Here is an 11,955-nt window from a genome sequence, read left to right as displayed (position 1 = left end):
TACGATATAAATACAACAGCTTTTCCATCGTATAAAAGGGATAAATGCAAACAGTGTGAAAGTAATGGTCATTTCTACGTTCCGGGCAACCTAGGCTTCACTCTAGGGCGTTGCTCCACCAGATCAAACAGTTAGGGCCTTAGAAGTCAACGCCCGAAGCATAAAATACAAAATAAATACAACAGTTTTTCCATCGTAAAACAGGATTAATTGCAACCAGTTTGAAAGTGATGGTCATTTCTACGTTCCGGGCAACCTAGGCTTCACTCTAGGGCGTTGCTCCACTAGATCGAATAGCTAGGGCCTTAGAAGTCAACGCCAGAGGCATAAAATACAATATAAATACAACAGCTTTTCCATCGTAAAGAACGAATAATTGCAACCAGTGTGAAAGCAATGGTCATTTCTACGTTCTGGGCAACCTAGGCTTCACTCTACGGCGTTGTTCCACCAGATCGAATAGTTAGGGCCTAAGAAGTCAACACCAGAAGAATAAAATACAAAATAAATACAACAGCTTTTCCATCGTAAAAAACGAATAATTGCAACCAGTGTGAAAGTTATGGTTATTTCTACATTCCGAGCAACCTAGGCTTCACTCTAGGGCGTTGCTCCACCAGATCGAATAGTTAGGTCCTTAGAAGTCAACGCCAGAAGCATAAAATACGATATAAATACAACAGCTTTTGCATCGTATAAAAGGAATAATTGCAAACAGTGTGAAAGTAATTGTCATTTCTACGTTCCGGGCAACTTAGGCTTCACTCTAGGGCGTTGCTCCACCAGATCAAACAGTTAGGGCCTTAGAAGTCAACGCCCGAAGCATAAAATACAAAATAAATAGAACAGTTTTTCCATTTTATAAAACGAATAATTGCTACCAGTGTAAAAGTTATGGTCATTTCTACGTTCCGGGCAACCTAGGCTTCACCCTAGGGCATTGTTCCATCAGATCGAATAGTTAGGCCCTAAGAAGTGAACGTCAGAAGCACAAAATACAATATAAATAAAACAGTTTTTCCATCGTAGAAAACGAATAATTGCAACCAGTGTGAAAGTTATGGTCATTTCTACGTTCCCGTCAACCTAGGCTTCACTCTAGGACGTTGCTCCACCAGATCGAATAGTTAGGGCCTATGAAGTCAACGCCAGAAGCATAAAATACAATAAAGGTGCAACAGTTTTTCCATCGTATAACAGGAATAAATGTAACCAGTGTGAAGGTAATGGTATGTTCTACGTTCCGGGCAACCTAGGCTTCACTCTAGGGCGGTGCTCCACCAGATCAAACAGTTACGGCCTAAGAAGTCAACGCAAGAAGCATAAATTACAATATAAGTACAACAGCTTTTCCATCGTATATAATGTATATTTGCAAACAGTGTAGAAGTAATTGTCATTTCTACGTTCCGGGCAACCTAGACTTCACGGTAGGGTGTTGCTCGACCACATGGAATAGCTAGGGCCTTAGAAGTCAACGCCCGAAGCATAAAATGCAAAATAAATAGAACAGTTTTTCCATTGTATAAAACGAATAACTGCAACCAGTGTAAAAGTTATGGTCATTTCTGCTTTCCGGGCAACCTAGGGTACACCCTAGGGCGTTGTTCCACCAGATGGAATAGTTAGGGCCTTAGAAGTCAACGCCAGAAGCATAAAATACGATATAAATACAACAGCTTTTCCATCGTATAAAAGGAATAATTGCACACAGTGTGAAAGTAATGGTCATTTCTACGTTGCGGGCAACCTAGGCTTCACTCTAGGACGTTGCTCCACCAGATCGAATAGTTAGGGCCTATGAAGTCAACGCCAGAAGCATAAAATACAATAAAGGTGCAACAGTTTTTCCATCGTATAACAGTAATAATTGTAACCAGTGTGAAGGTAATGGTATGTTCTACGTTCCGGCAACCTAGGCTTCACTCTAGGGCGGTGCTCCACCAGATCAAACAGTTACGGCCTAAGAAGTCAACGCAAGAAGCATAAATTACAATATAAGTACAACAGCTTTTCCATCGTATATAATGTATATTTGCAAACAGTGTGGAAGTAATTGTCATTTCTACGTTCCGGGCAACCTAGACTTCACGCTAGGGTGTTGCTCCACCAGATGGAATAGCTAGGGCCTTAGAAGTCAACGCCCGAAGCATAAAATGCAAAATAAATAGAACAGTTTTTCCATTGTATAAAACGAATAACTGCAACCAGTGTAAAAGTTATGCTCATTTCTGCTTTCCGGGCAACCTAGGGTTCACCCTAGGGCGTTGCTCCACCAGATCGAATAGTTAGGTCCTTAGAAGTCAACGCCAGAAGCATAAAATACGATATAAATACAACAGCTTTTGCATCGTATAAAAGGAATAATTGCAAACAGTGTGAAAGTAATTGTCATTTCTACGTTCCGGGCAACTTAGGCTTCACTCTAGGGCGTTGCTCCACCAGATCAAACAGTTAGGGCCTTAGAAGTCAACGCCCGAAGCATAAAACACAAAATAAATAGAACAGTTTTTCCATTTTATAAAACGAATAATTGCTACCAGTGTAAAAGTTATGGTCATTTCTACGTTCCGGGCAACCTAGGCTTCACTCTAGGGCGTCGCTCCACTAGATCGAATAGCTAGGGCCTTAGAAGTCAACGCCAGAGGCATAAAATACAATATAAATACAACAGCTTTTCCATCGTAAAGAACGAATAATTGCAACCAGTGTGAAAGCAATGGTCATTTCTACGTTCTGGGCAACCTAGGCTTCACTCTACGGCGTTGGTCCACCAGATCGAATAGTTAGGGCCTAAGAAGTCAACACCAGAAGAATAAAATACAAAATAAATACAACAGCTTTTCCATCGTAAAAAACGAATAATTGTAACCAGTGTGAAGGTAATGGTATGTTCTACGTTCCGGGCAACCTAGGCTTCACTCTAGGGCGGTGCTCCACCAGATCAAACAGTTACGGCCTAAGAAGTCAACGCAAGAAGCATAAATTACAATATAAGTACAATAGCTTTTCCATCGTATATAATGTATATTTGCAAACAGTGTGGAAGTAATTGTCATTTCTACGTTCCGGGCAACCTAGACTTCACGGTAGGGTGTTGCTCCACCAGATGGAATAGCTAGGGCCTTAGAAGTCAACGCCCGAAGCATAAAATGCAAAATAAATTGAACAGTTTTTCCATTGTATAAAACGAATAACTGCAACCAGTGTGAAAGTACTGGTCATTTCTACGTCCCGGGTAACCTATGTTTCACTCTAGGGCGTTGCTCCACCAGATCGAATAGATAGGGACCTCGAATTTAACGCCAGAAGGATAAAATACAGTATAAGTACAACAGTTTTTCCATCGTATAAGATGAATAATTGCAGACATTGAGAAAGTAATGGTCATTTCTACGTTCCGGTCAACCTAGGCGTCACTCTAGGGCGCTGCTCCACCACGTCTAATAGCTACGGCCTTAGAAGTCAGCGCCAGGAGCATAAAATACAATATAAATACAACCGCTTTTCCATCGTATAAAATGAATAATTGCAACCATTATGAAACTTATGGTCATTTCTACGTTCCGGGCAACCTAGGCTTCACCCCAGGGCGTTGTTCCACCAGATAGAATAGTTAGAGCCTAAGAAGTGAACGCCAGAAGCATAAAATGCAATAAAAATACAACAGCCTTTCCATCCTATAACAGGAATAATTGCAACCCGTGTGAAAGTGATGGTCATTTCTACGTTCCAGGCAACCTAGGCTTCCCTCTAGGGCGTTGCTCCACCAGATCGAATTGTTAGGGCCTTAGAAGTCAACGCCCGAAGCATAAAATACAAAATAAATAGAACAGTTTTTCCATTGTATAAAACGAATAATTGCTACCAGTGTAAAAGTTATGGTCATTTCTGCTTTCCGGGCAACCTAGGGTTCACCCTAGGGCGTTGTTCCACCAGATGGAATAGTTAGGGCCTAAGAAGTCAACGCCAGAAGCATAAAATACGATATAAATACAACAGCTTTTCCATCGTATAAAACAAATAATTGCAACCAGTTTGATAGTGATGGTCATTTCTACGTACCGGGCAACCTAGGCTTCACTCTAGGGCGTTGCTCCACCAGATCGAATAGTTAGGGCCTTAGAAGTCAACGCCCGAAGCATAAAGTATAAAATAAATAGAACAGTTTTCCATCGTATAAAACGAATAATTGCTACCAGTGTGAAAGTTATGGTCATTTCTACTTTCCGGGCAACCTAGGCTTCACCCTAGGGCGTTGCTCCACTAGATCGAATGGCTATGCCTTAGAAGCCAACGCCAGAAGCATAAAATACGATATAAATACAACAGCTTTTCCATCGTATAAAAGGGATAAATGCAAACAGTGTGAAAGTAATGGTCATTTCTACGTTCCGGGCAACCTAGGCTTCACTCTAGGGCGTTGCTCCACCAGATCAAACAGTTAGGGCCTTAGAAGTCAACGCCCGAAGCATAAAATACAAAATAAATAGAACAGTTTTTCCATTGTATAAAACGGATAATTGCTACCAGTGTAAAAGTTATGATCATTTCTACGTTCCGGGCAACCTAGACTTCACCCTAGTGCGTTGTTCCACCAGATCGAATAGTTAGGGCCTAAGAAGTGAACGCCAGAAGCATAAAATACAATATAAATACAACAGCCTTTCCATCGTATAAATGGAATAATTGCACACAGTGTGAAAGTAATGGTCATTTCTACGTTGCGGGCAACCTAGGCTTCACTCTAGGGCGGTGCTCCACCATACCGAATAGCTACGTCCTTAGAAGCCTACGCCTGAAGCATAAAATACAATAAAAATACAACGGTCTTTTCATCGTATAACAGGAATAATTGCAACAAGCGTGAAAGTAATGATCATTTCGGCGTTTCGGGCATCCTAGACTTAACTCTGAGGCATTGCTCCACCAGATCGAATAGTTAGGGCCTAAGAAGTCAACGCCAGAAGCATAAAATACAATATAAATACAACATTTTTTCCATTGTATAAAACGAATAATTGCTACCAGTGTAAAAGTTATGGCCATTTCTACGTTGCGGGCAACCTAGGCTTCACCTTAGGCCGTTGTTCCACCAGATCGAATTGTTAGGGCCTAAGAAGTGAACGCCAGAGGCATAAAATACAATATAAATACAACAGTTTTTCCATCGTAGAAAACGAATAATTGCAACCAGTGTGAAAGTTATGGTCATTTCTATATTCCGAGCAACCTAGGCTTCACTCTAGGGCGTTGCTCCTCCAGATCGAATAGTTAGGTCCTTAGAAGTCAACGCCAGAAGCATAAAATACGATATAAATACAACAGCTTTTCCATGGTATAAAAGGAATAATTGCAAACAGTGTGAAAGCAATGGTCATTTCTACGTTCTGGGCAACCTAGGCTTCACTCTACGGCGTTGTTCCACCAGATCGAATAGTTAGGGCCTAAGAAGTCAACACCAGAGGAATAAAATACAAAATAAATACAACAGCTTTTCCATCGTAAAAAACGAATAATTGCAACCAGTGTGAAAGTTATGGTTATTTCTACATTCCGAGCAACCTAGGCTTCACTCTAGGGCGTTGCTCCACCAGATCGAATAGTTAGGTCCTTAGAAGTCAACGCCAGAAGCATAAAATACGATATAAATACAACAGCTTTTGCATCGTATAAAAGGAATAATTGCAAACAGTGTGAAAGTAATTGTCATTTCTACGTTCCGGGCAACTTAGGCTTCACTCTAGGGCGTTGCTCCACCAGATCAAACAGTTAGGGCCTTAGAAGTCAACGCCCGAAGCATAAAATACAAAATAAATAGAACAGTTTTTCCATTTTATAGAACGAATAATTGCTACCAGTGTAAAAGTTATGGTCATTTCTACGTTCCGGGCAACCTAGGCTTCACCCTAGGGCATTGTTCCATCAGATCGAATAGTTAGGCCCTAAGAAGTGAACGCCAGAAGCACAAAATACAAAATAAATAGAACAGTTTTTCCATTGTATAAAACGGATAATTGCTACCAGTGTAAAAGTTATGATCATTTCTACGTTCCGGGCAACCTAGACTTCACCCTAGTGCGTTGTTCCACCAGATCGAATAGTTAGGGCCTAAGAAGTGAACGCCAGAAGCATAAAATACAATATAAATACAACAGCCTTTCCATCGTATAAATGGAATAATTGCACACAGTGTGAAAGTAATGGTCATTTCTACGTTGCGGGCAACCTAGGCTTCACTCTAGGGCGGTGCTCCACCATATCGAATAGCTACGTCCTTAGAAGCCTACGCCTGAAGCATAAAATACAATAAAAATACAACGGTCTTTTCATCGTATAACAGGAATAATTGCAACAAGCGTGAAAGTAATGATCATTTCGGCGTTTCGGGCATCCTAGACTTAACTCTGAGGCATTGCTCCACCAGATCGAATAGTTAGGGCCTAAGAAGTCAACGCCAGAAGCATAAAATACAGTATAAATACAACATTTTTTCCATTGTATAAAACGAATAATTGCTACCAGTGTAAAAGTTATGGCCATTTCTACGTTGCGGGCAACCTAGGCTTCACCTTAGGCCGTTGTTCCACCAGATCGAATAGTTAGGGCCTAAGAAGTGAACGCCAGAAGCATAAAATACAATATAAATCAACAGTTTTTCCATCGTAGAAAACGAATAATTGCAACCAGTGTGAAAGTTATGGTCATTTCTATATTCCGAGCAACCTAGGCTTCACTCTAGGGCGTTGCTCCACCAGATCGAATAGCTAGGGACCTCGAATTTAACGCCAGAAGGATAAAATACAGTATAAGTACAACAGTTTTTCCATCGTATAAGATGAATAATTGCAGACATTGAGAAAGTAATGGTCATTTCTACGTTCCGGTCAACCTAGGCGTCACTCTAGGGCGTTGCTCCACCACGTCTAATAGCTACGGCCTTAGAAGTCAACGCCAGGAGCATAAAATACAATATAAATACAACCGCTTTTCCATCGTATAAAATGAATAATTGCAACCATTATGAAACTTATGGTCATTTCTACGTTCCGGGCAACCTAGGCTTCACCCCAGGGCGTTGTTCCACCAGATAGAATAGTTAGAGCCTAAGAAGTGAACGCCAGAAGCATAAAATGCAATAAAAATACAACAGCCTTTCCATCCTATAACAGGAATAATTGCAACCCGTGTGAAAGTGATGGTCATTTCTACGTTCCAGGCAACCTAGGCTTCCCTCTAGGGCGTTGCTCCACCAGATCAAACAGTTAGGGCCAAAGAAGTCAACGCCCGAAGCATAAAATACAAAATAAATAGAACAGTTTTTCCATCGTATAAAAGGAATAATTGCAAACAGTGTGAAAGTAATGGTCATTTCTACGTTTCGGGCAACCTAGGCTTCACTCTAGGGCGTTGCTCCACCAGATTAAACAGTTAGGGCCTTAGAAGTCAACGCCCGAAGCATAAAATACAAAATAAATAGAACAGTTTTTCCATTGTATAAAACGAATAATTGCTACCAGTGTAAAAGTTATGGTCATTTCTGCTTTCCGGGCAACCTAGGGTTCACCCTAGGGCGTTGTTCCACCAGATGGAATAGTTAGGGCCTAAGAAGTCAACGCCAGAAGCATAAAATACGATATAAATACAACAGCTTTTCCATCGTATAAAACAAATAATTGCAACCAGTTTGATAGTGATGGTCATTTCTACGTACCGGGCAACCTAGGCTTCACTCTAGGGCGTTGCTCCACCAGATCGAATAGTTAGGGCCTTAGAAGTCAACGCCCGAAGCATAAAGTATAAAATAAATAGAACAGTTTTTCCATCGTATAAAACGAATAATTGCTACCAGTGTGAAAGTTATGGTCATTTCTACTTTCCGGGCAACCTAGGCTTCACCCTAGGGCGTTGCTCCACTAGATCGAATGGCTATGCCTTAGAAGCCAACGCCAGAAGCATAAAATACGATATAAATACAACAGCTTTTCCATCGTATAAAAGGGATAAATGCAAACAGTGTGAAAGTAATGGTCATTTCTACGTTCCGGGCAACCTAGGCTTCACTCTAGGGCGTTGCTCCACCAGATCAAACAGTTAGGGCCTTAGAAGTCAACGCCCGAAGCATAAAATACAAAATAAATAGAACTGTTTTTCCATTGTATAAAACGGATAATTGCTACCAGTGTAAAAGTTATGATCATTTCTACGTTCCGGGCAACCTAGACTTCACCCTAGTGCGTTGTTCCACCAGATCGAATAGTTAGGGCCTAAGAAGTGAACGCCAGAAGCATAAAATACAATATAAATACAACAGCCTTTCCATCGTATAAATGGAATAATTGCACACAGTGTGAAAGTAATGGTCATTTCTACGTTGCGGGCAACCTAGGCTTCACTCTAGGGCGGTGCTCCACCATATCGAATAGCTACGTCCTTAGAAGCCTACGCCTGAAGCATAAAATACAACAAAAATACAACGGTCTTTTCATCGTATAACAGGAATAATTGCAACAAGCGTGAAAGTAATGATCATTTCGGCGTTTCGGGCATCCTAGACTTAACTCTGAAGCATTGCTCCACCAGATCGAATAGTTAGGGCCTAAGAAGTCAACGCCAGAAGCATAAAATACAATATAAATACAACATTTTTTCCATTGTATAAAACGAATAATTGCTACCAGTGTAAAAGTTATGGCCATTTCTACGTTGCGGGCAACCTAGGCTTCACCTTAGGCCGTTGTTCCACCAGATCGAATAGTTAGGGCCTAAGAAGTGAACGCCAGAAGCATAAAATACAATATAAATACAACAGATTTTCCATCATATAAAACGAATAATTGCAACCAGTGTGAAAGCTATGGTCATTTCTACATTCCGAGCAACCTAGGCTTCACTCTAGGGCGTTGCTCCAACAGACTGAATAGTCAGGGCCTTATAAGTCAACGCCCGAAGCATAAGATGCACTAAAAATACAACAGTTTTTCCATCGTAAAACAGGATTAATTGCAACCAGTTTGAAAGTGATGGTCATTTCTACGTTCCGGGCAACCTAGGCTTCACTCTAGGGCGTTGCTCCACTAGATCGAATAGCTAGGGCCTTAGAAGTCAACACCAGAGGCATAAAATACAATATAAATACAACAGCTTTTCCATCGTAAAGAACGAATAATTGCAACCAGTGTGAAAGCAATGGTCATTTCTACGTTCTGGGCAACCTAGGCTTCACTCTACGGCGTTGTTCCACCAGATCGAATAGTTAGGGCCTAAGAAGTCAACACCAGAAGAATAAAATACAAAATAAATACAACAGCTTTTCCATCGTAAAAAACGAATAATTGCAACCAGTGTGAAAGTTATGGTTATTTCTACATTCCGAGCAACCTAGGCTTCACTCTAGGGCGTTGCTCCACCAGATCGAATAGTTAGGTCCTTAGAAGTCAACGCCAGAAGCATAAAATACGATATAAATACAACAGCTTTTGCATCGTATAAAAGGAATAATTGCAAACAGTGTGAAAGTAATTGTCATTTCTACGTTCCGGGCAACTTAGGCTTCACTCTAGGGCGTTGCTCCACCAGATCAAACAGTTAGGGCCTTAGAAGTCAACGCCCGAAGCATAAAATACAAAATAAATAGAACAGTCTTTCCATTTTATAAAACGAATAATTGCTACCAGTGTAAAAGTTATGGTCATTTCTACGTTCCGGGCAACCTAGGCTTCACCCTAGGGCATTGTTCCATCAGATCGAATAGTTAGGCCCTAAGAAGTGAACGTCAGAAGCACAAAATACAATATAAATAAAACAGTTTTTCCATCGTAGAAAACGAATAATTGCAACCAGTGTGAAAGTTATGGTCATTTCTACGTTCCCGTCAACCTAGGCTTCACTCTAGGACGTTGCTCCACCAGATCGAATAGTTAGGGCCTATGAAGTCAACGCCAGAAGCATAAAATACAATAAAGGTGCAACAGTTTTTCCATCGTATAACAGGAATAAATGTAACCAGTGTGAAGGTAATGGTATGTTCTACGTTCCGGGCAACCTAGGCTTCACTCTAGGGCGGTGCTCCACCAGATCAAACAGTTACGGCCTAAGAAGTCAACGCAAGAAGCATAAATTACAATATAAGTACAACAGCTTTTCCATCGTATATAATGTATATTTGCAAACAGTGTAGAAGTAATTGTCATTTCTACGTTCCGGGCAACCTAGACTTCACGCTAGGGTGTTGCTCGACCACATGGAATAGCTAGGGCCTTAGAAGTCAACGCCCGAAGCATAAAATGCAAAATAAATAGAACAGTTTTTCCATTGTATAAAACGAATAACTGCAACCAGTGTAAAAGTTATGGTCATTTCTGCTTTCCGGGCAACCTAGGGTACACCCTAGGGCGTTGTTCCACCAGATGGAATAGTTAGGGCCTTAGAAGTCAACGCCAGAAGCATAAAATACGATATAAATACAACAGCTTTTCCATCGTATAAAAGGAATAATTGCACACAGTGTGAAAGTAATGGTCATTTCTACGTTGCGGGCAACCTAGGCTTCACTCTAGGACGTTGCTCCACCAGATCGAATAGTTAGGGCCTATGAAGTCAACGCCAGAAGCATAAAATACAATAAAGGTGCAACAGTTTTTCCATCGTATAACAGTAATAATTGTAACCAGTGTGAAGGTAATGGTATGTTCTACGTTCCGGCAACCTAGGCTTCACTCTAGGGCGGTGCTCCACCAGATCAAACAGTTACGGCCTAAGAAGTCAACGCAAGAAGCATAAATTACAATATAAGTACAACAGCTTTTCCATCGTATATAATGTATATTTGCAAACAGTGTGGAAGTAATTGTCATTTCTACGTTCCGGGCAACCTAGACTTCACGCTAGGGTGTTGCTCCACCAGATGGAATAGCTAGGGCCTTAGAAGTCAACGCCCGAAGCATAAAATGCAAAATAAATAGAACAGTTTTTCCATTGTATAAAACGAATAACAGCAACCAGTGTAAAAGTTATGCTCATTTCTGCTTTCCGGGCAACCTAGGGTTCACCCTAGGGCGTTGCTCCACCAGATCGAATAGTTAGGTCCTTAGAAGTCAACGCCAGAAGCATAAAATACGATATAAATACAACAGCTTTTGCATCGTATAAAAGGAATAATTGCAAACAGTGTGAAAGTAATTGTCATTTCTACGTTCCGGGCAACTTAGGCTTCACTCTAGGGCGTTGCTCCACCAGATCAAACAGTTAGGGCCTTAGAAGTCAACGCCCGAAGCATAAAACACAAAATAAATAGAACAGTTTTTCCATTTTATAAAACGAATAATTGCTACCAGTGTAAAAGTTATGGTCATTTCTACGTTCCGGGCAACCTAGGCTTCACTCTAGGGCGTTGCTCCACTAGATCGAATAGCTAGGGCCTTAGAAGTCAACGCCAGAGGCATAAAATACAATATAAATACAACAGCTTTTCCATCGTAAAGAACGAATAATTGCAACCAGTGTGAAAGCAATGGTCATTTCTACGTTCTGGGCAACCTAGGCTTCACTCTACGGCGTTGGTCCACCAGATCGAATAGTTAGGGCCTAAGAAGTCAACACCAGAAGAATAAAATACAAAATAAATACAACAGCTTTTCCATCGTAAAAAACGAATAATTGTAACCAGTGTGAAGGTAATGGTATGTTCTACGTTCCGGGCAACCTAGGCTTCACTCTAGGGCGGTGCTCCACCAGATCAAACAGTTACGGCCTAAGAAGTCAACGCAAGAAGCATAAATTACAATATAAGTACAATAGCTTATCCATCGTATATAATGTATATTTGCAAACAGTGTGGAAGTAATTGTCATTTCTACGTTCCGGGCAACCTAGACTTCACGGTAGGGTGTTGCTCCACCAGATGGAATAGCTAGGGCCTTAGAAGTCAACGCCCGAAGCATAAAATGCAAAATA

The sequence above is a fragment of the Calliopsis andreniformis genome, chromosome 11, assembly GCF_051401765.1.
Source record: "Calliopsis andreniformis isolate RMS-2024a chromosome 11, iyCalAndr_principal, whole genome shotgun sequence".
NCBI lineage: Eukaryota > Metazoa > Arthropoda > Insecta > Hymenoptera > Andrenidae > Calliopsis > Calliopsis andreniformis.
This window is presented reverse-complemented; position numbering follows the sequence as displayed.